This window comes from Syngnathoides biaculeatus, chromosome 19 (genome assembly GCF_019802595.1).
Source record: "Syngnathoides biaculeatus isolate LvHL_M chromosome 19, ASM1980259v1, whole genome shotgun sequence".
Classification (NCBI taxonomy): Eukaryota; Metazoa; Chordata; class Actinopteri; order Syngnathiformes; family Syngnathidae; genus Syngnathoides; species Syngnathoides biaculeatus.
In genome coordinates, this window is record NC_084658.1 from 11,896,557 (window position 1) to 11,919,960 (window position 23,404).

General features: G+C 44.8%; 1 long non-coding RNA gene across 1 annotated transcript in view; it reads left to right on the forward strand.

Moving 5' to 3' along the window:
* Positions 1 to 23,404, forward strand: part of LOC133493000 (uncharacterized) — a 68,698-nt gene that overhangs the window by 10,512 nt on the left and 34,782 nt on the right. Inside the window, exon 2 of the long non-coding RNA XR_009792818.1 lies at positions 4,320 to 4,369. This is a non-coding gene — a long non-coding RNA (uncharacterized LOC133493000). The remainder of the gene's footprint in view (positions 1 to 4,319; positions 4,370 to 23,404) is intronic.

The window sequence follows — 23,404 nt, forward strand, 5'->3', positions numbered from 1 at the left end:
TATTCCTTATGTGCCATAAAATACAAGTTACAAATCCAATTTATTTGTAATTTGTGTCGTCTGGCTGACAGTTTTGACACCCGGGTGGATTTTGCGTTGGCTTTTCCTCTGGCTCCTCCCACTTGATTCGACCACCTGCCGCGTCCACCCAATCCAAACGCACCTTCCCTCAGTGCACGTGCTCGCTTCCTCGCGTATTTCACGCCTTGCGCGCCTTCGCGGCACCAGAAATGGCGTCGAACAAGGTCGTTAGCAAATTGTTCACGAATTGATTTTGTTTGCGGTTTTAGTTGGTCTCTATTGCTCTGATATTTTTGTTTTATTTGAGCTAATAGGACGGCTGTGTTGTAGTTTGAGGAAAGTTTGACTTGAATTTTTTTTTTTTTTGGGGGCGGGGGCATAATGTGTGCTGGTTTTGTTGCCTTCGAATGACTATTTCAAGGTTAAGGATTGCAAACCATCCATTGTTTTGTTATTCCGCCAACACTGTACAGTGTTGTCTGGCTTCCCCGCCGTTTCTGCCCATTTTGGAGCGTAACCTGGCACAGGTCTCCAAGTGTGTGTTTTTAAAAGCTTTTGCATGCTGACTAAATTGTGCCTTCTGCCAAAAACGCCATTCCGAGGATCGTGCGTGCTGTTTCTAATTGTATATATTAAAAAAAAAAAAAAAAAAAGATGGTGTTGTATTTTCAATATGACTTTCAACACTATTGTTGAAATGCTGAACGCTGCTCCTCTGCTTTATTCTCGCCCTTTTTTTCAAAATGAAAAGCATTCTCACACACATGGAAACATTGCGCTTGTTTGCGTTTGACCTCCATTTTGTGGCCAGCTTCATTTAGCCGTGGCGCCGAAAGTACATTTCGAATCGTGACGAGGCCTTGAAATAAAAAGCCAGATTTTTTTTTTTTTTTTTTTTTTGTTCTCACCAAAATACGTGATGATTTTAATCATAGAAAATGACATTACTCAAAGCAAGCGTTGCTTTTTGTTTTATTTCCCCTTCTGGGATCTGCTCCATTTCTCTTGATACCAAACAAGCTTTGAAACACCCCCCCAGGAAGTTTTTCTTCCCAGCATCAACTCCCACAAACTAAAATAAGTTGATCCTCTTAGAAAAAAAAAGTCCCTTTAGTAACATGGATTTAAAGTACGCGTACAGAGTTCTTAATATAAGAAGATTTTACACTGTAACTTAAAAAGGCGATCAAACTCCACGAGTAGGAATAAAGATTAGCGCCTCGCCCCCTTCAACTCTCCTTTCTCACGTCGCGTTGTACCAGGCAACCTCGGCGAAATATTTGCAGCTTGGAAGCACGTACCTCGGGTCAAAAGTTTGTTTTAAAAATAAAACTGCCCCGTCAAATCAAATCAAAGTCGCCTTGCTGCTTAGCGAGCTGTTTTTCTTCCCTGGCGTACCTCTGCTCCCAAAATTCTTCCGATGCCGTTGCTGCGATTGCCCGTATTGCTTCGAAACGCTTAAAAAAAAATTTTTGTTCTTGCTGAACATTCCGTGTTTTACCACCGCCACATGTTAGGCCCCGTACAGCCCCCATTTTGTCTCTTTTTTTGAGGGGGGGGGGGTTACATTTATGAAACTGGATCCTGGCTGTTTATGGCGACCCTCTTGACAAGGTAAGTAACAATGGCAGTCTTGTCCACACATAACCGCGGCATATGCCCGACGCAAGAATAATGTTTTTATATATCCTCTGCCCCCCCGCCCCTTCCCTCTTTCTAACCTCATAAATGTCGAAATGTTATAACCATGTCGCTCCTTTTTGGGCGTTATATAACATTTGTTGAACTGCAACTGAATTCCAAACATAATTTGTATTTATTATTCTATTCCCAGAGCTTTGTAAATGGACACAATTTTAGCGTAAGCCCCACTCAACTTCAATACGCGCGGCGTTCGACCCGAACGTAACGCAATACTTTAAATGGCCTGCTGACCACATCAAAACATCGCTCCATTGATTTCATTTGACTGGATTCGCCTTTTCATTAGAACGACTGATGTTTTGCATTACGCTTGATAGTCTGTATATTTGCTCAATGTCCTAGCTCAGAATTGTGTTAATTTAGATACTGGGGTCGTTTTTTAATCCGACCGCTAGCTCACTAGTAATTGATCACGCTCAGAGTACGTGCGTTGTAGGCGTATGCGCTATGTACTGTATACCAGTCACTCACATTTAAAAATGTACGGGTGTGGTCAGTCATGCCCGCAGATATAAAGTTGCGGGTGTGATTAGGGGTGGAATCTCAAGACCTTAAGATAACTTACTGGTACCCGAGTATGCTGTTGATACCGAATCCCATAATCACGATTTATTGACACTGCACAGACTGAGACAGACGTTTTTAAAGAGGTCAATAGACATTCAATTTCAAAACTAAATATTCATATAATCAAATCATTTTATTTCATCATGATGTAGTGTTATAATCCCGCGTACTTTACGGCGGTATGTATTGTCAATCCATTGATGAAAGCTAGCAGGGAAAAGCTTTCAACTTCAAGATAACGCGGTACCACGGGGGAAAATGACCGTTCGCATTTAGATATATGTACAGACTAGTCTAACATTGGAACATAAATCAAGTTAAAGTAAATCACAATGTCATACTTATTATAGTTAGATCCTGAAACATTACCCGTGTTATATCCCAGAAATGTTTTCAATGTAACTCAAGGATGCCCAGATTTTTTTTTTCCCCCAAGATCTACTTTTCAAGTAGCCAGCCTCTCGCAATCGATCAGGGGTGTTTGCACGCTCGCATCGCCGCGACTGCCGTAAACAGGAGGCCGGCTTGCTGGAACGCGCCTTTATGTGCTCACGATGTTGATGACTTTCGACGTAAATGCGCTCGCAGTACGTGAAGCAACTCGGAACATGCGCGATTGGCATCACACGCTGAGTACGGTTAACTTGCATTTCCTTTTTCCGGGTGAATACTAATACTGTTTAGGATCAGGCTTGTTTTGTTACCAACGTTTATGAAATGAACACCTAAATTAATGTCAAGACCTCACAAAATAAGCGACGTCTTTCAGTATCTATTTTTTCTACTCGTTACAAATTTTACGCGCGTGATTTTTCCTGCTCGATTGTGCAGATTTGCGAGGCGCGCTCGTCAAATGTGAGTGACTGCTGTGTACTCTAGTTCTTTGTGTAGTTTTCAGTCGGGATTCGTTTGTACTTGTAAAAATGCTCATGATACCTCTCGACCTTACTATTCTGCCCTCCCTAAACGTTTGGTGTGCAATTTAGAAGCTAGCGAAAAAAACTCATGTTCTTGTTTTAAAAGCATTACTTGACACTCCCGGTTGAATTTTGCTAAACAGTAACACTGAAAAATTATTGAATCAAACACTTAAAGTGGTTTCATCTCACAGGCGTCTGGCAGATTAATGCTAACACGATACGAACCGGCGTTGATGGGCTAACAAATTAGCATTGATGGCATGATATAAAACTGTAACTGAATTTTCAAGCGCAATGTAGACAGAAACATATGACAATACTTCCAGGTTGTTCTTTTTTCATCCTTCATGAAAAAAAATGAGAGTTATATTTCTGCAAATAAGTCTCAGCCGTCACGTTCTTGTGTACTATCTGCACGCACGGCGCAGATTGCGCCCGGGAGGCCGAGTCGCAGTCAACAGAAGCAGCGGCTTTCCCTTCTGGAGCCGTGTGGCAATACTTTAAAATGATGACAAGGAAAGCTGACTGCAAAATTATGCCGTGCCAAATTGTCAAGAGCAGCGGCGAAGTCGAGGCCGTTCCACACCGGCAATTTGATTCAACGCCTAAAGAAATTCAGTTACCTTGGGGAGACCGTAACTGCTTGACGAGACCGCCGACTGTTGAACTGGGGGGGTTAATAAAATGTGCTAAAGTGCTCACAGCAGACTTGAGAAGCTTTGATGTGTGCATAAGAAGTGTAATATTTAAGTGAAACCTACGCCATGTTTTAATAAAGGTTTTTATGTTTTTGAACAGTATTTGATTAAAATGAAACACATTTCCAAGACGTAATAGGATTGCCAGGAACTATTTATTAACTGTTGGCTGTCCGGTTTATTAGGTTGGAGTAAAGAGGGTTTATTTTTGAAATATTTATAGTATTTATTAACCGTTATTCAATCAGATAAGGCAGTTCAGAATGATTTTCATTTGTGTTTGGTACCACTTTGTTTCAGACCGATACCAGTATGCGTATTCTTTCTTGAGTACTTACTGCTACCGAGTACCACGATCACGAGAAAAAGTCAATGACCACACAATGATAACTCTTTCTTTCGCACGCAGGTGGTGATTCGCCGACGTGTCAAACGACCGGAGTGTAGCGCCAACTACTGGTGAGTAGGTCTCACTTGATATCAGAATACCTCTTCAGTGTGTGTGTGTGTGTGTGTGTGGGGGGGGGGGGGGGGGGCTTAAATATTACTGGCTGGTATCAGCAGCCTTCATGAGTACCCAATACCATGAAGTAAGACCTCCCATCGGTACTCCCCTGTCCCTTGTTTTTATTTATAGTTGCTCACTTGTATGAGACAGGACCAGCCTGTGTCCGATATTATCATTGATCCTTGGGGTATTTTGAAGAAAGTAAGTGAAAGACATTCTAAATACCATTTAAAAGTGAGTTGTTTAAGTCAACCATTGTCACAAAATTGAATTGTAGTCATTCCAGTTTCCAATGTAAACTTCCGCTTAGCTAAGTAACCATTGATGCGATGGACCTTTACGACCTGTCAATCACTCGTACAATAATAGCCAATCAGATAGCCGCATTGTCTTAAACCCCGGCTTGACACGCCCCTCTCGCCACATTCTCCCACCTGCAATGCTGGTTGTCGGTAGCGTGCGCTTGGAAAAGTTAATGTTATGAAGAAAATGGTCCTCAGATGCGTTCGGGGAACGTGCAATTCTGATGGAAGATATCCTGGGAGGCCACAAGGGTGCCGGTCGATTCATTTTCCAAAGCCGAAAACACAGTCGACAAAGTGTCTATGATGGATTAAGGCTCGCGGAAGAGCGCGCGTACAACTGAATGTGGACAATATCAACAAACATAAGGCTCTATGTTTGAAGGTAAGTGAGGGAGAAGTATCTACTCTGAGTTTGAGTTCATAGTTTGTGAAATAGTTGAGACCTCTCTGTAGAACTCTCTTGGAGATGTCTGGCGCATTTGGCGAAAAACATACCCCAATATTATCTGGAATAAGTGATAGAAAATCGACTTCAAACATGTTGTGTTCGATCGCCATTTTGGAAGGTTGTGGGACACGGCTAAGGGGGCGGAGCTTAAGATCGCCACCGGAAAGGTCCATTGTAACTTTTTGCTAGTCATAACAAACGTCGACGTATAGAATTCTTTCCAGCTTTCAGGCCCGTGTGGACAATGCTCGTGTTTTGTCCGTGAGCAGCGCACGTCTCAAGGACGGACTCGACGTCGTTCCCCCGGGGGCAGTCAAGGCTCCAATAATATTGGTTGGCGTCACTACCTTGATTCGCATGACTCAAAGTGTACTTCCGAGAAGGGATGACAGAATTTCCGCCGGTTATGTAGGTCAAAGAGATCCGAATGTACAGCAGTCATGACATAACACTAAACGTGGCTATGCCTGATCGAGACTAATTGATTGACCTTTGCCCCCCTTCTATCGGCATCATGGAAACGTCCGACCCCCGAAAGATGTGAAAATGTCGCCGCCGCATGCTCCTCTACGCCGCAGATATGTGAAAGACAACAAATGTATAACACAAACAGGAAGCGGCCCCCAAGATAGTTTGCGGGTGGGGTGGGGGTGGGGGCGGGGGACCTTTGCCGGTGGGAAGAGCAGTGATGGGCCTCCAAAGGGCCACATTGTTTGGGTCTGGTTTCCCCAAGGTTGACTTTTGAAGTTTCCACAAAGGGAGGCTTTGTGAACGTCTTTCGTTTCCTCCGCACGTACGTTCGTGAGCACTTTGTTGTATCTTTTTTTCGGAAATAGAAAAGATTTACGCTGTCCTCAGTCTCTGTGAGCTTCAGCGGGGGACAATTTGACTTGAAGAGAGGGTGAAGTGGCATGCGTCACAACGTCGGCGGCTGTTCTCGCAGGAAATCCCTTGTAGTCCATTCGACGGGCTTTTATGAAAGACATTTATCCTTTTAAGTCCACATGATGACGATTAAGTGGGTAAACAAACGCGTTGTAATCCAACATAATCTCATAGTTCTTCAACTGAAATAGTCACATATCTTGATTCATATATTTTCACAGAGGTGTCAGTTTTTTCTCCTTGTAGGGTCATATGCTTTACCTAGCACGGTCAAGGTGTCAAACTCGAGGCCTCGGGGCTAGATCCGGGCCACCCCATCATTTTGTGCAGACCGCGAGAGCAAATCATATGAGTCGACTTCCTTTCTTGCTAAAATACTAAAATTGCAAATTGTTTTCGCATAATTCAGCTCTGTACTGGTTTCTGATTTCAAAAGTCGTTTTACATCAATTTGTTGTGCATTTGCTATTGGAGATGATTATACGTTTATGGGCTGATTAATGGCCCTCCGAGGGAAACCAGAACCCCAATGTGGTCCACGACAAAAAAAGAATTTGACTCCCTTCATTTAACGTCTGATATAAAACAGAGCTGCTTATTTCCTATGCATTTATCTTTCATTAGAGCAAAAGTATAAGCTTGTACCCATTCAAAGAAACTGATTTTTTTTTTCTTTAAAGCATCTTAATATAGTCTCACAAGTATATTGTAATTCAGATTTTTGCAGGGGAAGCAAATGTTTCTGTAAGGCCTTTCGCATTTGTTATTAATATTTGAAATACTGTTGTGTGTGGACTCCCACCGAACATGAGTTTGAATGTGATTTTAATTCGGAGTGCGCATTCCACATATAAGAGGGAGTGCAACCAAAAAAAAAAACAAATTTAAAACCAAACATCTCTTTTGCAATGGTGACCTGGCCAAGACATTAAACGTCAAGTCCAAGTCCATCACAATCAAGTGCATTGCAGTTGTTTAGATTTCACCTCCCCCTCTCAGAAAGATACTGAAGTAAATCAGTTGAGTTGGACAAAATCTAGGTCACATTCATGATGGAGAAAGTTTGAAAATAATTCATGTCGGTCAAAATTCTTTGACAACACAAAACCTTGGCATTTGAACAGGGGTGTGTATACTTTTTATATTACAGAATTGTGCTTTTTAACAAGTGGAAACAATCAGGATGTGACAAAGTAAGCCCGAGCGAACATGATCTTGCCATGGTTTTTTTTTTTTTTGCTGCGTGAAACTAACTCTACATTTCCAGTTTGCACTTTCGTCGCACGCGTCACAGCGTCGTCGCGCAAGTACGTGTGAAAATCAAGTTGTACAGTATCTTGTGGCCTCTTCCTCTCAGCCTGCGGCGGGGAGGCCCAGCTAAGTCAATAGCCGCCGAGCCCTCCAGAGCACATAAACAAGCTCGTCCTCGGGGGAAGAGGGCGACTCGCGCCATGCTGGCGATGTTATGTCACGCGTTTATCATCCGGCGCCGCAACACGTTTGACACATTCACTTGGAGCATTTTCTTCACTCCTTGACAAGCCAGTCATCCAACTAATTACCCGCGTCGGGGACTCGGCAACTTTGCACTCGGGTGTTGTATATGGAAAGCAAATCACGGGCAAAGGATTTGTTTGGCTTTGTGACGAGGGACATTTTTCATTTTCCGCTGATGCGATAGCGTGTCCTCTGTGGCTTTGACCTTGCCTGACCACGACAAGTTGACTCGGTCTTTTGATTCGGTCAGTTTCTGAAAATCATCCATCCATCCATCCATCCATCCATCCATCCATCCATCCATCCATCCATTCTCTACCGCTTCTCCAGGTCGCGTCGCGGAGGAAGTAGCTTCAGCAGGGATACCCAGACTTCCCTTTCCCCGGCCACTTCTTCCAGCTCTTCCGGAGAGATCCCGAGGTGTTCCCAGGCCAGCCGAGAGACGTAGTCACTCCAGCGTCCCCGGGGTCTCTTTCCGGTGGGACGTCCCCGGAACACATCATCAGGGAGGTGTCATGGGAGGCATCCGGATCAGATGCCCCAGCCACCTCATCTGGCTCCTCTCAATGCGGAGGAGCAGCGGCTCGACGCCGAGCCCCTCCCTGATGACCGAGCTTCTCACCCTATCTCTAAGGGAGAGCCCGGACACCCTGGGGAGGAAACTCATTTCGGCCGCTTGTATCCGGGATCTTGTTCTTTGGTTCTTGACCCACAGCTCGTGCCCATAGGTGAGGGTAGGAATGTAGATCGACTGGTAAATTGAGAGCTTTGCTTTTTCGACTTAGCTCCCTCTTTACCACAACGGACTGATACAAAGTCCGCATCACCGCAGACGCTGCACCGAAAATCCAAAAAAGCATTTTACCAACTTCTGCTCAAGAGTCACCAAATGCCTGATTGTCGGATGTCTCTGAAAGATTAAACTAAGTGATTGATCTGTGGTGTGGAAGAAGTGTTAAAAGTTATTTGGGAAAACAGTCAAAACTGGCAATTGGAAATGTTGAACCTGGTCAATATTTCCTTGTGCAAGGTCGACGCCGAGTCGGGCCCAGCTGTTGGCTCTTAACGGCACCAAACGGAGTAAAAGCCAATCGGTCAGCTCTCATGCTTTTGTTGGGTACAAAATAGAGCAGCAACTGGTTGTGTGTTTGAGCGTTTGCGTCCTACAAAACATTCCAAAAAAAAAAAAAAGTTTGCAACTGCAATGTTGTTTACCAGATGACCCTACAGCGAGCATAGTTTAGACAGTATTTCCCGGTAGTCTGGATGCCCCTGTGACACTGTGCTACCTCTCACATGTCATTCTCCAAAATAAATTCCAGCCTGGTGTCTCCAACGATTTATTTCAAATCCAAACCACAAGTTTCCCTTTCAGAGTAATCACACTGGAGTCTAACACGCTTTGCCAGCTTTCTCCGCTACGCCTCCACGCACGGCTGCGAGCATTTTTCCGGGATCCTCCACAGTTCCGTCGTCACGGCCATCCGTCTTGATGTCGTCCCCTTGATGACGCCCTCGAGCTTGGGAAAGAGACAAACGGTCGGGTGAGCGAAGACCTTGCCGCGGCGTGTGGTCTTCTTCTCGGCAAGGAACTGTCAGATGCTCAGTGCGAATGGTAGCCATGAGTTGTTCTGCCACACTTCTGGGCTCTCTACTCCACGGATTGAAGCAAAGACCTGGTTAGTCATGTTCCCCTCTTCGAAGAGAAAACTGCAAAATTTGGCTTTGAAATCCAGTCCTGCAACTTTTTGTTTTGCTACACAGTAAGAACGCAACCCAATTTATCAATTGTTTCTCCTTCCGACATTTTCGGAAATTCCTTTCCATTACCTAATCTGCGCTTTAGCCCCTTGCTAATAACGAGCGTCTCCAAGCGAAAGCTGGTTTACCCCAAGCTTTCCACGCACGTCTGGCCAGTTCCATAGCGGCAAACCACCCCTGGTCGCTGATTGGTTGAGCCCATTCAACATTGTAACGTGTGAACTCCAAATGACACAAAAACACACATGTTAACGTTAACGTCGCCCAATGCTGCGGCATTACACTCTGCGGTCTCCTTTTCGCTGCGCTCCCGTTCTCCGACCACCCTCAGTCTTCTTCTTTTGGCTGAAATGTACCCCGCGATCCACAGACGTGAATACAAGAGACCCTCATTCTCCCTCCACCGTTTTTGTCGTTTTTACCCGTGCGTCACGTGTCAGAAAGGTGTGGTTTTCGATGTTGTTGAGGAGAACCGGTAACTAATGCACCAAATTGTGGGGGAGGCCGAGTGTTAGGTTTCCTCTTTCTTTTCAAATTTGATGGTTGGATATTTAAGCCATCTGCTTTTTATTTATTTCTTTTTTTTTAAAGCCCATGACGCAATAACCCTCTAAAGATGAGCTTACTGTAAACACCGCTTCATTACTGGCATGAAAGCGTAAACAGCCTGTTCTATATTTTCGCAAAGACTCTAAATAGGCAGACCTCTTATCTTTTAAAAGCTCTTTTTCGTCATCAGCGTTTTCTGGGACGCAAAGTTGACTTGACCCGACGGTGGTAAGCGGTCGAGAAGTGGTTCCAGACTCTCTGGGTCCCTTCCCCTTTCCTCTTTTTGTGTGTACACGACTTTAATTCCTCTGCAATCGGCGGGCAAACTGAAGGTTTAGCTGCGCTTCCTGTCAAATGTTTCATATTGTTATGCAACAATGAAATTCCCTCATGTTTCAGCTCAAAAACCCGAGGGGATGTTTTTAACATTCCTGCTTGTCATTGTCATAGTTTTTTTTTTTTTGTTGCCAAGGTCAGGTTGGTGTGCCAGTCCCTGGATGGCATGGCCTTTGTACTTTGGAGGCATACGAGGTTCTTTCTCTCCCTCTCTCTATTTTTTTTATTCACCTCTCTTGTGTTTTAGGTTCAGGAGTTTTTGAGAGCGTGAAACGTTTTGAATGTTGGGCAGAATGTGTTTGGCATGTCCCAACCAAGTGGAACAGAATGTTGGCATCGCTTCTCTTTGATGAAAGGATAATGGTCCCAATATGGCCGAATGCTCCGAGCTAAGTGATGGTTTTGCGAACGTGCGCTTGCTTTACCGATCGGAGCGTCAACCCGCCGCGTAAAATACGATTTGACAAGTAAATTTTTGTCAGACCGTTCTTGTCTGTGGAAAGTGATGGAGCCTCTTCTTTATCATCAGCAATGAATCACGAGGGCAAAAGTACAGCAAGCAGAAATGTGAAAAAAAAATAACTCCTCAATGTTTTGCCATTTCAGAGAAAACTGAGTGCACTTGGCACCATCAATTTATTTTAATTTAGGGTGCGAGGGTGGTGAAATACTTTTTTTTTTTGGTATTTCATAGTTATTACAGAGTCAAGTTTAAGGTTCCTAAATTGGTCATCACTTGCGCTCTTTTTCCCAGTGGTAATCACAAGAAGCACTGGGAGGCCCCCTCGGTGCTCGTACTGTTTGTTTCTTGGGTCAGCTCACCCCTGCCGCGGAGGGGGAGGAAACGGAGCCAGAGGAAATAACGCAGCAGCGGGGTATCTCATGCCAATCAAGGCACAAGCAAAGTGAGACGCATTAGCCCAAAGACGGATGCGCGCTCATTTCCCAGACTTGAGATTTCACCCTCGGGAGGGATGACGTGCATATAATGCTAACTCCAAATCTATACTTTATTCAGTCATTTAGCCCCTCGTGGTTTTTCCAGTACCGCTGAGTAAATGCCTCGTTTCTGTTGACGTCGGCCATTGTGGCTTTTAACTGAGGTGACCCGCGCTTTGGTCGGTCAAGGTGCGTGGAAGGCGACTCGGAATCAAAAGCCTTCCGGGTGGATCTGTAAATATTTTCGTCCTCTCCCGCGAGCCATGCTGATAGATTAATTCCACTCCCTAATTAATCAGACAAGCGTGGGGCGGGGCTGACACGGGAGGAACTGGACAAGTGGTCAGCGTTGCTTGTGTTGGATGGGGTCCATCTGCATCTCGTACGCGGCACGGCCTCGACTCGTGCCGAAAACCGTGTGCGGGCGCGCTAGCAAAACACTGGCGAGGAAATCTGTTTAATATAAATACCACTTCCCAGATTGGCCAATTAATTGGTGACCTCGATCTTAAAAAAAAAAACCAAAAAAATCCTAAATCTTGACTTGTCTCACGCTGGTTAAAAACGTATTATTGAGGGCTATGTTTAATTTTACGTTACAGACATGGTGTAATGTTTAAAATGACTTTCCCAGCATTTCATTTTAAAGGGCCTACGGAATGTTTACTCTGAGAAATCTGTATGATTTTGTATAATTGACGTGATGAATATTTTTTGTGAATTAAATTTAGTCTTTGCCAGGTGAGATCACGACGAACCCACTTGACCAATCTCCATCCCAAAAAATGTACAAAAATAACTACAGGGTTTCTTAGTTTATGACTCATTTGCAATCCCATGGTAGCGGTCAGAACCTGAAATTGCATGCAAGCCAGAATTTGATGGACTTTCACAAATCTACTTTAATGCAATAATAAAAAATACAAGCGATAAATACTTGTATGAAAAACACCTTTAGGCGATAAATATGAACCAACCCAATAAAGTAGCTAATACAGTGAATATTTGGTTTCCGTTCTCGAACAAATCGGTTTTTGAATGAAAATTTCGTGACTGTTTTGCTTCCGTTGTCGAATGAAAATCGGTACTCTAACGCACCGCGAAAAAAAAAAACGGAAATAACATAACGACCAGCTGATCCGCGACGTGCGTTGTTATTGTGTATAACACAGCCTCTGTACGCAGACGTGAGAAATATCGATTCGGTTTTCGAACAAATCTGTTCTCGAACCGCCTTCTGGAACAGATCGTGGTAGAGCACCTGTAACTGGATTACAAGGTTTAGACAGAATTGTCAAAACCATGAAAGAAAAGGGATTGCGAAATGACTGAAGACAATCTGCATGCCGGGCCAGACGTTGGTACTTCGTAAAGAAATACTACACACGCGCAAAAGGTTCTACCTACCCGGTCGCATATCCTTCATCCGCGCATACGTGATACGGGAATACAAAAATACTTTGGAACTGTCAGAAGCATTTGTAATTTAGTAAATGCGAATGAAAAAGCTCGACAGGAGCCTTGTTATTCCGAAACGCGTGTAAAACAATACAGTTCTCTGAAAACTATCATTTACTGGATCAAATCTCGCTTGGACGGGCTTTGGCTGATGCACAGAGATATTGGACTCTGAGCTAGCGCAGCGTAAATCAGGTTAGCCCTTACACCGAATGCGACGGGCGGGGGTCGGGGGCTGCGCGCGGCGGCCCCTGTTTCATTTCCCCCGGCTGCATTAGCCACTTGTAACAGAATTACCGCACTCATCTCATTTTTCATTGAATTAAAAGGGCCACCGAGAGTCGGACACGAGACGACAACCGGCATCAATCCCCAAATGTACCTGCATTACTGTCATTACACGCACGCACGTTTCCCCCTTATCGCCCTGGGACGGACTTATCACTTTTTGCTCTTATACGGAGTCCGTCACGAATCCGTCGGTGAAGCGCGCGCTCCTCATTAGCCTTTTGGCTCAGACGCCGACTTAATTGCGTTAGAACGAGAACAGCGGCGCTGACGATGACCATTACAATGACTCAGACCCATTAAAAAGCTTTAACAAGGCAATAGAGAGACAGCGGTTATTGCTAACCTGAAATACTTTGTGTTTTTTATCCGCATTAGCTTGGCAGCACGCCGCCGACGCTCCTTTTTCAAAACGCAGACGGCCTCCGTTTCACACGGCTCTGGACCGGCAAGGTATATACACAATATGCCACTTTTCAATCATTATCCAAAGGAAGTTTATGTTTTCAACACGTAGTCACTCATTGTAGTCATCGGGGATGCGCTACACAGACGCAGTGTTAATCATTGTCAGCCTAGGAAGAAAAGTGCACGTCCCGAAGGCGCAAAACGCAGTTTTCCAGCACAATAACGCACCTCGGCTCCAAAAGGACACTTGTCGTTACTCCATTGGATATGTTTCATTTTTCATGGAGTTTAATCTCTCCCCAGAGCAAATTATTTGTCAAATATCATTGTTTGGGGGGGACATGTCCCTAAAGTTTTCCTCGAAACAAATGTGGGATTTATCGGGATCTGTACCCAATGCAACTCCGGCGTGCAAATCATTCACAAGTGCGTGTATCGCTGTGAAATTTGGGTCCCCGGGTAGCGGGGGTCGGCGCGCTGGCGAGAAGCCGTTTCCCATGCGTGGTTCCCATGTAGGTTGAGCAATTTGTTTGAGAGATGTACTTCACAAACTCAGCAGGGTGTAAAAAAAAATCCAGATGTTTTACGCTTTGTGGTTTTAATCGATCGCAGGGGTTCGTACAACAGAGACAACGTGTCATTCCGACATCCCTTTTTTTCGTTTTATTGGGAACAGTCATTTCAGATTCGGCCCATCAGTTTTGACTTATCGACTCTGTGACGAACGACTTTGCTGTTATCCAAAATGGAGGCCTCAGTGGTTTCATTAACGTGTATTTCAAGACCATTAGCCAGCGCCTGTCACTGTTTCAGCGCTGACCCAACCGTATACACTCCCACCCCCCACCCTCTTAAAATAAACACCGAGCCTTGCGTCCATCAAACAAAAATAATCAAGCCGACCGACATCACTCATTTCCCAATTAGTGTTGTCGAGTTTGTCGGGCGAAACCAGTCAGATGCTTGTCGTACTAGGGTCGTTATAGTTGTATACTTTTTGCGCGGTGACGTATCCCTGGGTACACCATCTGCTCCGACGGCGCGTGCCGCGCCCTGCTGACGTCTTTCAGGAGGCTCTTTTAAAGCGCCGTACCTGCGCCATATTTCTCCAGCGTTGTGTCCCATCGGTGAGTCACAGCAATCGGGCGGCGACGTTGCCGCGCTGATGTCACGGCTCAGCGTGTGAAGGAATACGCCGTCGCGCTTCACAGAAATAGAGCAGCTTCTGGATTATTCCCCGCGGCCCACTTCCAGGCATTGTCTACAGTGGTCACTTTTACATATTTTCTCACGTGATTACCATCCCGATAGGTTTATGTTGGGCGTGTCCTTTGTTAAAAATAAAAAAACAAGCAAACAAAACAACAACTTCAAAAGCTGGAAAGCGTTGGCCTCCCAGTTCCGAGGTCCCAGGTTCGATCCCGGACCCGCCTGTGTGGAGTTTGCATGTTTTCCCCGTGCCTTGCGTGGGTTTTCTCCGGGCACTCCGGTTTCTTCCCACATCCCCAAAACATGCACTCTAAATTGGCCCGAGGTGTGATTGTGAGTGCGGCTGTTTGTCTCGACGTGCCCTGCGATTGGCTGGCGATCAGTTCAGGGTGTACCCCGCCTCCTGCCCGTTGACCACTCCCCGCAACTTTCGTGAGGATAAGCGGCTAAGAAAATGGATGGATGGATGGATGGATGGATGGATATGGAATCAATTGGGTGTCTCCATGGCATACTTGATACGAGTGCGGTCTTAGTATCTCCGTGGGTTCCATGGCCATGTCGTCACTCTGCCACCTGGTGGAAACAGTCACACACAGCCGGGATAATTTTTGCCCTTGGCACCTACAAGTCCCCAAAAAATTTCAAACAACAACCTGTTGTCATGGTTTCCTCATTTCTCAGCCATCTATGAACTAGTAACTAGTACAAAGAGGACAGGAGCATGTTGGCTATGTTATGATAAACATGTTCTGTTCATTCACCCCACAAACTCTTAATAGCCAGTTTTGTGCTACATGGTTGATTTAAGCTTTGCATTGCGAATGTGGTTAGTGACATCTTGTGGTTTATGACCCTAACTGCAGGTAAAGATCCATTGACTCCCTCCATGTTGTCGTGAGCCGCCCAACTTGCTGTTTTTATAGGATAAGCAGGGAGAGTAATTTGGGATAATTGCAATGAATCCACGCCAGCGCCGCGGTTTTTCCATACATAAAACCGCAGCTGGCAAACAAAGCGCGTAATTGTAGCGAGACGGTCTCTGAACGCGTCGGGCCGTGTTGTCACGAGCAGTTTGATGCGCGGATCTCCGCAGGTCTCATGGTGAGCCGTTATTGTTGTGTTCAAAGTCTTTGCCTGCGCTCGCCTCGGGCAAAGACGCACCGCAAGCTCTGGAGTGAGTCTGCATCCCTAATGTCACAACAACAACAACAACAACCTCCGAAACAAAACGCTGCTAACGTGCTTTGCCTTGTTTATTTATTTCCACTCTCGCTCTTGTCCCCGATTTTTAATTAGCCAATTAGCATAGTAAATTAGCAAAAACAATTATGATGCATGGAGAACTTCCAGGGGTGATGAGTGAAGTGATATTTGTGGTGGGAGGTTTTTTTTTTTTTTGGGGGGGGGGGGTTGCTTAGAAAGTGAAGCCAAACAGAGATGGTAGGAATAAAATATTCAAGTAAACGATGTGATCCCCACTACTCTGCGTGAGAGGTAATAAAAAAAGAATTCAAATGTTTTCATCATCAATGAATTGAACTATTTCATGCACACAATTATTTTTATTAGGTCCTCATATCCAGACGTTTGTCATTTGCGCTTTGACACGTGCGACGTTTTGCCCCTTTTTCACCGCAACCGGATTTCACGCGAATGGTGAGCCGTAAAGTTGCATTGTTGCCATGACTTGCTCGTAGCACACGATCCAAAAATTGACACGGGCTCGTTGTGGGCTTGCGGAAACTGTGAAACGGGCAATTTAACTTGGCCCGGGCCAAAAGTCGAAATGCACTTTGTAATTGGTATCCTTGTTAAGTGGTTTATTGCACAGTGCAGTTGGTTATAATGCGGTCAAATAAAAACATATTCGGTTTGTTTATTTTGGCTGTCGGATGAAAAGCTCTTTTTTTCTTGTCTGAAAAACAACAAAAAAATTATTAAAATTTGGGGGGGATTTAAAAAAAAAAGACTTGGATGTTAATGCTTTCCATTGTTTCTTGTGCTCTTTGACGACAACAATAAATGTCCAATTTCTCACCCCATCCTCAAAAACGAGAGTACGATTTCCGCCCGAACGTGCGACTTTGTGCGCAGTGTGGCCGATTTTCTTTCCACCGGAATGCTCCCAATGGCCCAAGTTCCTTGTGAATATCACATTTCTCATTACGCTCCACTAAGTTTACGTTCAGTGTGTAATTAGTTTAATGAGTGTTGTCCGCAGAGAGTACAGTGGGCTGGGGAGGGGGGCAGGGGTGGCTGGTGGTGGGGGGGGGGGGGGGCGCATCTCTTAAGCTCTTGTATTTGCATGTGAGCAGATTGCACATCACAGTGTAACAGTAGGCGTCTCTCCTATCTGTAATAAAAGATCCAAAAGTCACCGGTGGTTGCAGCGAGTGGGCCCAAAGACTGCACACCAACACAGCCGCTCATTTCATATCTTATTATTTTTAATTGTGTTTGGCAAATATCGCCTTTCATTTGTCCAATTTTCTTTCTTTTTTCAGGGGAGGTCGGGTGGGGTGTTCTCGTCTCACAATCTGTTCTGTCTCATCGTGTAAATAAAAGATGGGACTTGAATAGAATGAATTCAAAGTGGAAGCGTCCCACTGGCTTCTTGGCAGCCCCACCAAATGGCCAAAAACAGGACGTTCTTTCAGGCTTTCAATGTGTTGTTTGTTGTTCAAAAGCTTTTTTTTTTTTTTTTTTAGCCAATTTAGTGGCCAGCGTGAAGGTCTCAACGAGGCCCGTGAATAAATCAGTGTGCCCTTCTCGCCAATGTTAAGTGTTGTAAAGATGTTTGTAACATGTGATCCCAGACATTACTTCCTGCAGTCTGACATGAAACGCTGGCGGCATTTTAGAACACTATTCAAACTTATTTCAACTCACGTGGCAGACTCCCGCTAAGGCATCACAAAATTCTCTGTTTTGTAGTTTCTTTCATGCGTAAGATGAACAATCCTATCTCGCTGGCCCAAACTCGTATAAAGAGTCAAAAGTAGTGGTGGTGGTGTGATGCTCTGGGGCTGCTTTTCTTCCTCAGGACCTGGACGACTTGCTGTGATTGTTGATTGTTGAATTTTTTTTTTTTTTTTTTTTACCAGAAAATTCTAAAGGAGACTGTTTGGCCATTAGTTAGCTGAAATGCACCTGGCAAAAGCAAGTCAACCTCTGAATGGGTTTTCGACGTCCATCCATAGAAAAATCTCAACGGTCATAGTTGTCGATACATACATAACTCCGTATTTTTTTTTAAATTCCCTGATTGGCACAGTTTTATCCAGACTCGTGATTTTTTTTTTCAACCCATCTTCTTTGCGCAAAGAATTTCCCGTCAAGATCAGAAATCCGTCGATTTATTCTCGCCTTCCCACCCCGCTCGCCGCCTCCTTCCGCGAGGAAAGTCACCAGTTGGAACGTCAGCACTCCTCGCCTGTCAAGGCTGTCACAGCTGGACTCCTTGTGCGAGTTGATTAAAATAGGAGAGTCCACAGCTAATTAAAAAGCTCTTCCCCCGTTCGTTTGCTCCCCCCCCCCCCGCACCCCATCCTTTTTTTAACACGAGAGTGTTAAATAAAAGAGCGGGAGAGAGGATACAAACAGCCTCCTGACAGATCGTTCATTTGCAGAAACTCCGGGGCTTCCCGCCGACTGGAGCCGAGCGTGCGAGGGGAGTGTTGATTTGCGATGGCAAATGTCACCTCTATGCAGTCGTCGGACTGGGGTCCGTGCGGCGGGGGCTTTAAAGCGTAAACCTTTATTTTCTAAATGCCTCTGCATTTATTGTATTATCATATTTATATATCACTGTTTCCACTACCTGCAGTGAAGATTACTATATGCATTCCCTCTTTTTTTTTTCCCAGGCCCGAAGGGTTGGGTAAAGCCTTCTTTGATTTTTATTTTTTTTTTTTTTAATGAGCAGAGGCGTCTGCTGCTGGGTGTTAAGAGCGCCCCCTAAAGGGGAAAGAAAACGGGGTGGGTGGGGAGTGTCTACAGCACAGCTCAGGTGCATATTTTACTTGAGAAAAATTTGACAGCCCACAGCCAGATTAAAAAATATGTTTCAGAAAATGTATTTGCTGGAATCAATTTGAGCCCGTTTAAATTTACTTACAAATGACTGAAATCGAGGCCAGATTAGTTGAACACAAACGGCAACAAATTGGTATACGCATGTAGCCTCTAATTGCGCTGCCCGTCACTACACGTTGCTGGCATAGCTAAAGTATCATATTAACAACTTTAATCATTGTACCTAAGTTATCTTGTGACCAATTAAATGAAACTGTATCATTTCCTGCAGCACATTTAGATCAGGGGTGCCCAGGCTTTATTACCCCAAGATCTACTTTTCAAGCAGCCAGCCTCTCGCGAGCTACCGACGACGGGTGGGCGGGGTTAATGTTATGTTGCCTCCTATATTTAAAATACAGAATTAGATTTTTGTCCACTGTATTGTCATTGATCAGGCTGTGCCAAGGTGGAATTTTAAAATTACACACCATCTCATCTTGCACTTTTTACTTTGCCTTGAGACCAGACCTTTCCCACTCGGAAAAGAGAAAATCTCGGCAATTTTAACCACTTTTTCTTCGATTATTCACATACTCCGACACTCATTGCATCTTAAAACAACAGTATTTCTTTTTTAAATTTCTCCATTAATATCGAAAGTAAACATAAGCAGCATGTCTAGCTCGTCTTTGCTCTACGTTGCCCAGACTGTGTTAGGAACTAAAACAGCAGTGGTGGACATTGTCATATTTGTAATTAGGAGTGTACGTCTTTAAGTGGTTAAGTGGTTAAGTGGGTGGGTGTAAGGTAAACTAGGAAAAAGAGTGTGGCGCAGCAGCGGTCATTGTTAGAGAAAGTTCCGCGTGCTGCCTAAAAGAAACCAGTGGCTCCAACCTTTAATTTTTTTTACAGTATGTATGTGAATTGTGCCATTGGATGTAACAACCAGTCATCCCTCACTCGTTCAATCACATTGCAAAATGCCACAAATTTAATAGCTGTATGTTATGCCTTCAATTTGTATTGGATTATTGTTATTTTTTTGAGAGACTGCATCAGCGGTGCACAATTGCAGTCTAGAGGGAACGTGGGCTGACGTCTTTTTTTTTTTTTTTTTGGCACGCCGTCCCGTGATAGATTAGATTTAAATGATTGGGAATCACTGGTTTAGCGTTACAAATAATATTCCTGGACCACGCGCCCCTCCCACGCACTCAGCGTCATGTTGTCCCTTTTTTTTTCGTTTTTTTTTTTTAAGCGCAAAATCCATTTGGTTAATATTTCTTCATCCTGCATTTTGTGATCTCGACAAATTGGTCATCTTGCACCGACGCGTTTTGGAACAAGTCTTGACTCGCGGTTCTTTGAAAGCGTCCCCAAAAATATGATTGCGTATATTTGGCCCAGCTGCTGAACTTTGTCATTTTCAACACCTCAGCGCTACGACTCAATCAAACTGCAACATGATCGCGATTGCCTTCGTCATCGCTTTTTCCTCCTTTGCTGGCTCCCCTCATGACACTTAATGAAAATAATATTGTGTGCATTGACGGGCTTAAGGGATGTGTTTTTTCAGCTTGTTAACGCCCACTAAGCAGCGCTGTTGCTTTCATGTTCTGCGGTGTGTCCAGACATCTTCTAGCAGTGGGTCCAGTAAGTCAAACAAAATCTGTTACTCAACATTGTAAACAGCGGATAAATATTTTCAACTGCTGCTAAGCTAGTGCAACAAAGAAAATATTGTTTTGGGTGTAATATAAAGCAGACGAGCTGCACTCGTAGGCTTGGGTTGCGCAAAGAGTCGGCCTCGCGCAACAGAGGTCCTCGAGAGCTTTTGTGTGGCCGGCGCGTTTTTACGATCCTAATTCTTTCACATATAACGCCAGCATAAATATGGCGTTTCACGGCGGGATGCTCCGTGGCGGCTCGTAAAAAGCGTGGCTCCACAGTAACAGGTTCAGACGCGCATCTTTTTATGGGCGGCCTATGAATTTTCCCATCAGCGGCCTCGCCGCGCGCTCGGTGCGAGCGTAGGCCGCATACTGCGTCGGACTTTTAAGTGCGGATTTGTGCATATGATGATTGAGAGCCTCGGCCCTGTCAGTGCAACTAGTTCGAGCATGTTAACGCTGTTGGCTATTTACTGCCTATAGATGGATTCGATACAACATGTAGGCAAAATGGATTCCTGCGTCACTGTGAAATGTTTGTCTTTTAATATATCGCTCTGAATATGTTTTAAACATGAATCAGTCGACAGTTAGTAGTGCGGCTGCGACATTCAAAACCCGAGATGTCGTCTGAGACGGGAACGCCTTCTAAATCATGTCATGAAGACATAAACGGATTTGAGTTATGATACATTTTACCGTGTTCCCCTGGTATTTCCGTCAGGTCATTTTTTTTGAGGCCCTTCGATATTGCGGATTCATTGTAGCTATGGTGGATTTCCAAGTCCCCCCCCCCCCACTATCAACGGGGGGTTCGCTGGCCTTTTTCTTTCTGGTTCTTCAGCTACTATTGTGGTTGGGCTATTGCGAACAGTGTTGTTTTTGCTAAGCAGACGATCAGATGGCGCCATTTGATAGAGTTTCACCGGTGGCGCTTACTGTTACCGGAGCTCGTTACGTTATACTTTTGCGATGTTTGCCAGCTCTGCACGGGGCTGGGAAGCGCAGCTTAAAAGGACTCCTTAAAATGCCGTCAGCAGCACCTGTCGTCAGAGATGAGGCGCGGGTTAATGAAGACGGTGACGACAGAGATGGATGACACCAGACACCCAATAATGATTGATTGACTTCTGGGTGGCTACAATGTAATGGCGACCGAACCGAAAATACTTCTGAGCCCTGAATACAAAACAATCAAGCACAGAACTGTAAGTACAGTCGTAATTTAGCACACTTCCCTGTGCGGCATGGTAATGTATTCTCATGCTAGTGCGCTAACGAGTTGATTCCACACCTCTAGCAACACGCTGGCATAGAAGAGCCTGTATAGATTAACGGACGCGCTATCGCTAACGATGCTAAAGTGGCATGCTAGTTTCAAGTGATGGTTGAGACTGTGAAGATTAGTTTTGGGGGATTAGATAGATCTAAGCAGTCAATTTAAATTATGAAACTTGCAACTGAGGTTTTCACAAAATTGGGAAACAGTTTTGAACATCATTCTTAAAAAAAAAAAAAAAATACTCATACAGCAGATTTTAGTGGCGTACTCCACGTTTGGACAACAGAACGCAAGCACGTCAAATGCTACGGCGCACATTAGGGGAGGGGGCGCGCAAAAGCAGTCGACTAAATCATCACAACCCTTTGGCAACAACACTGGCGTGTGATTCAGAAACATGTGCTGCCATTTTATCATGCCGAGGGCCAAGTTTCGGAGCCTTAAACACCCCGCCAAGGCTTGATAAATCTGGCTCGCGAAATCTCATTTGCAGAGAGTTAAGCATCTGCAACAGTATTTATCTTCTTCCCCGTCCAAGGGTAATGGCTTGGGCAGGATGGATGAGGGCACCGTCCCCGTCGCCTTCAGGTGTAGCCATCTCGGGGAAAAAATAAAAGACGCAAAGACTGGCTGCTCATGATACAGCACAGGAAACACATCAAGCCACTCAGTAAACATATCACCACGGTTGAACAATTGCTTATTTGCATAATTAGCTGGCCTGATCTTACCCTTCATTCCCGAACGTGTGTGATCGAGGGTTTTTTTTTCATTTTTTTTCCTTCTTCTTCCCCACCGATTAAACTCATCTCATTTCACGAAGAGCAAAATATTCTTTGGAGGTTGAGGGGAGAAGCTTTAGGGCACCCCAAACTTGAGGAAAATGAAAGTCCTTTGTGGCGCCGAGACTTGTCTGATGATTGCTAATTATGCAGCCAAACACTTCCCGGTGGTTCACGGGCAAATGTCTGCGCCCGGAGCTTATCGAGTAACAAGCGGGCGATGGGGTCTGGATCGGCAGATAACCATTTCGTCGTGTTCTGTGCGAGAAAACGGAGAGGATGGCTGGGAAACAAACAACGTTCAAAAAGTCCAGTGGCGTGATGTTATTAACCTCTAGATTTATCTTTTAAACTGTATATTTTGTCATCATGAGCATGGCGTGACCTTTAATCTCTCACCAGTTTTGTTAATGTAACAAAAATAAAAGTATTCTTCTGAAGTATTCGGCTATCATCTTCAAGGAGATTTGTGACAATGTGACGTTTTCCGGAGTTATTTGAAACGTGAATCGGGAGAGTCCGGAATCAAGACGGCGAACTCCTTTCGGTGCGATCGCGTCTCTCGGAAAGCTCGGGATCTATTTGGGAAGAGATACGGCGAGGACACGGCCTGTGAGGATAAGCCAGGAAACCGCAGGGTAGTAAGATGTGTGAAATGCTCTTCTCTCAGCAAGGGCTTGCAGATGTAAAAATATGACCTGTTATTATGGCGCAGACTCACTCCAAGGGGAGACTTTGAAGACGGTGCTACGTCCCCCGCTTATACTCGCGGGTATGCATTGCTGAGGCAAGATAGTGAATCTTTTAAAAGTAGCACCGATTAGAGGTCATTTAGCGTGCCGTCTAAAAGGACGGAATGCACAGCTCGTTTTATTCAAGCAGCGTAAACCCGAATTTATAAATCCGAACGCGCGGTAGCCTATCGTGAGCCTACGCTAATGCTGTCGTCAGTTCTGCCAGAATTTCAGTAAATATTTGTATGAACAAGGCACGGTAAATTACAATCATTCCACGCAGCCGGCCTCATTTTTAACAATCATAATGTTTTTACTCACTTCCCCTCCCGAAATGGAAACAGATTGACTCAGACATTGCACTTCCCCGTGGAAGTTCCTGACGATCGCGCCATCCGTAAACGCGAGCACATTT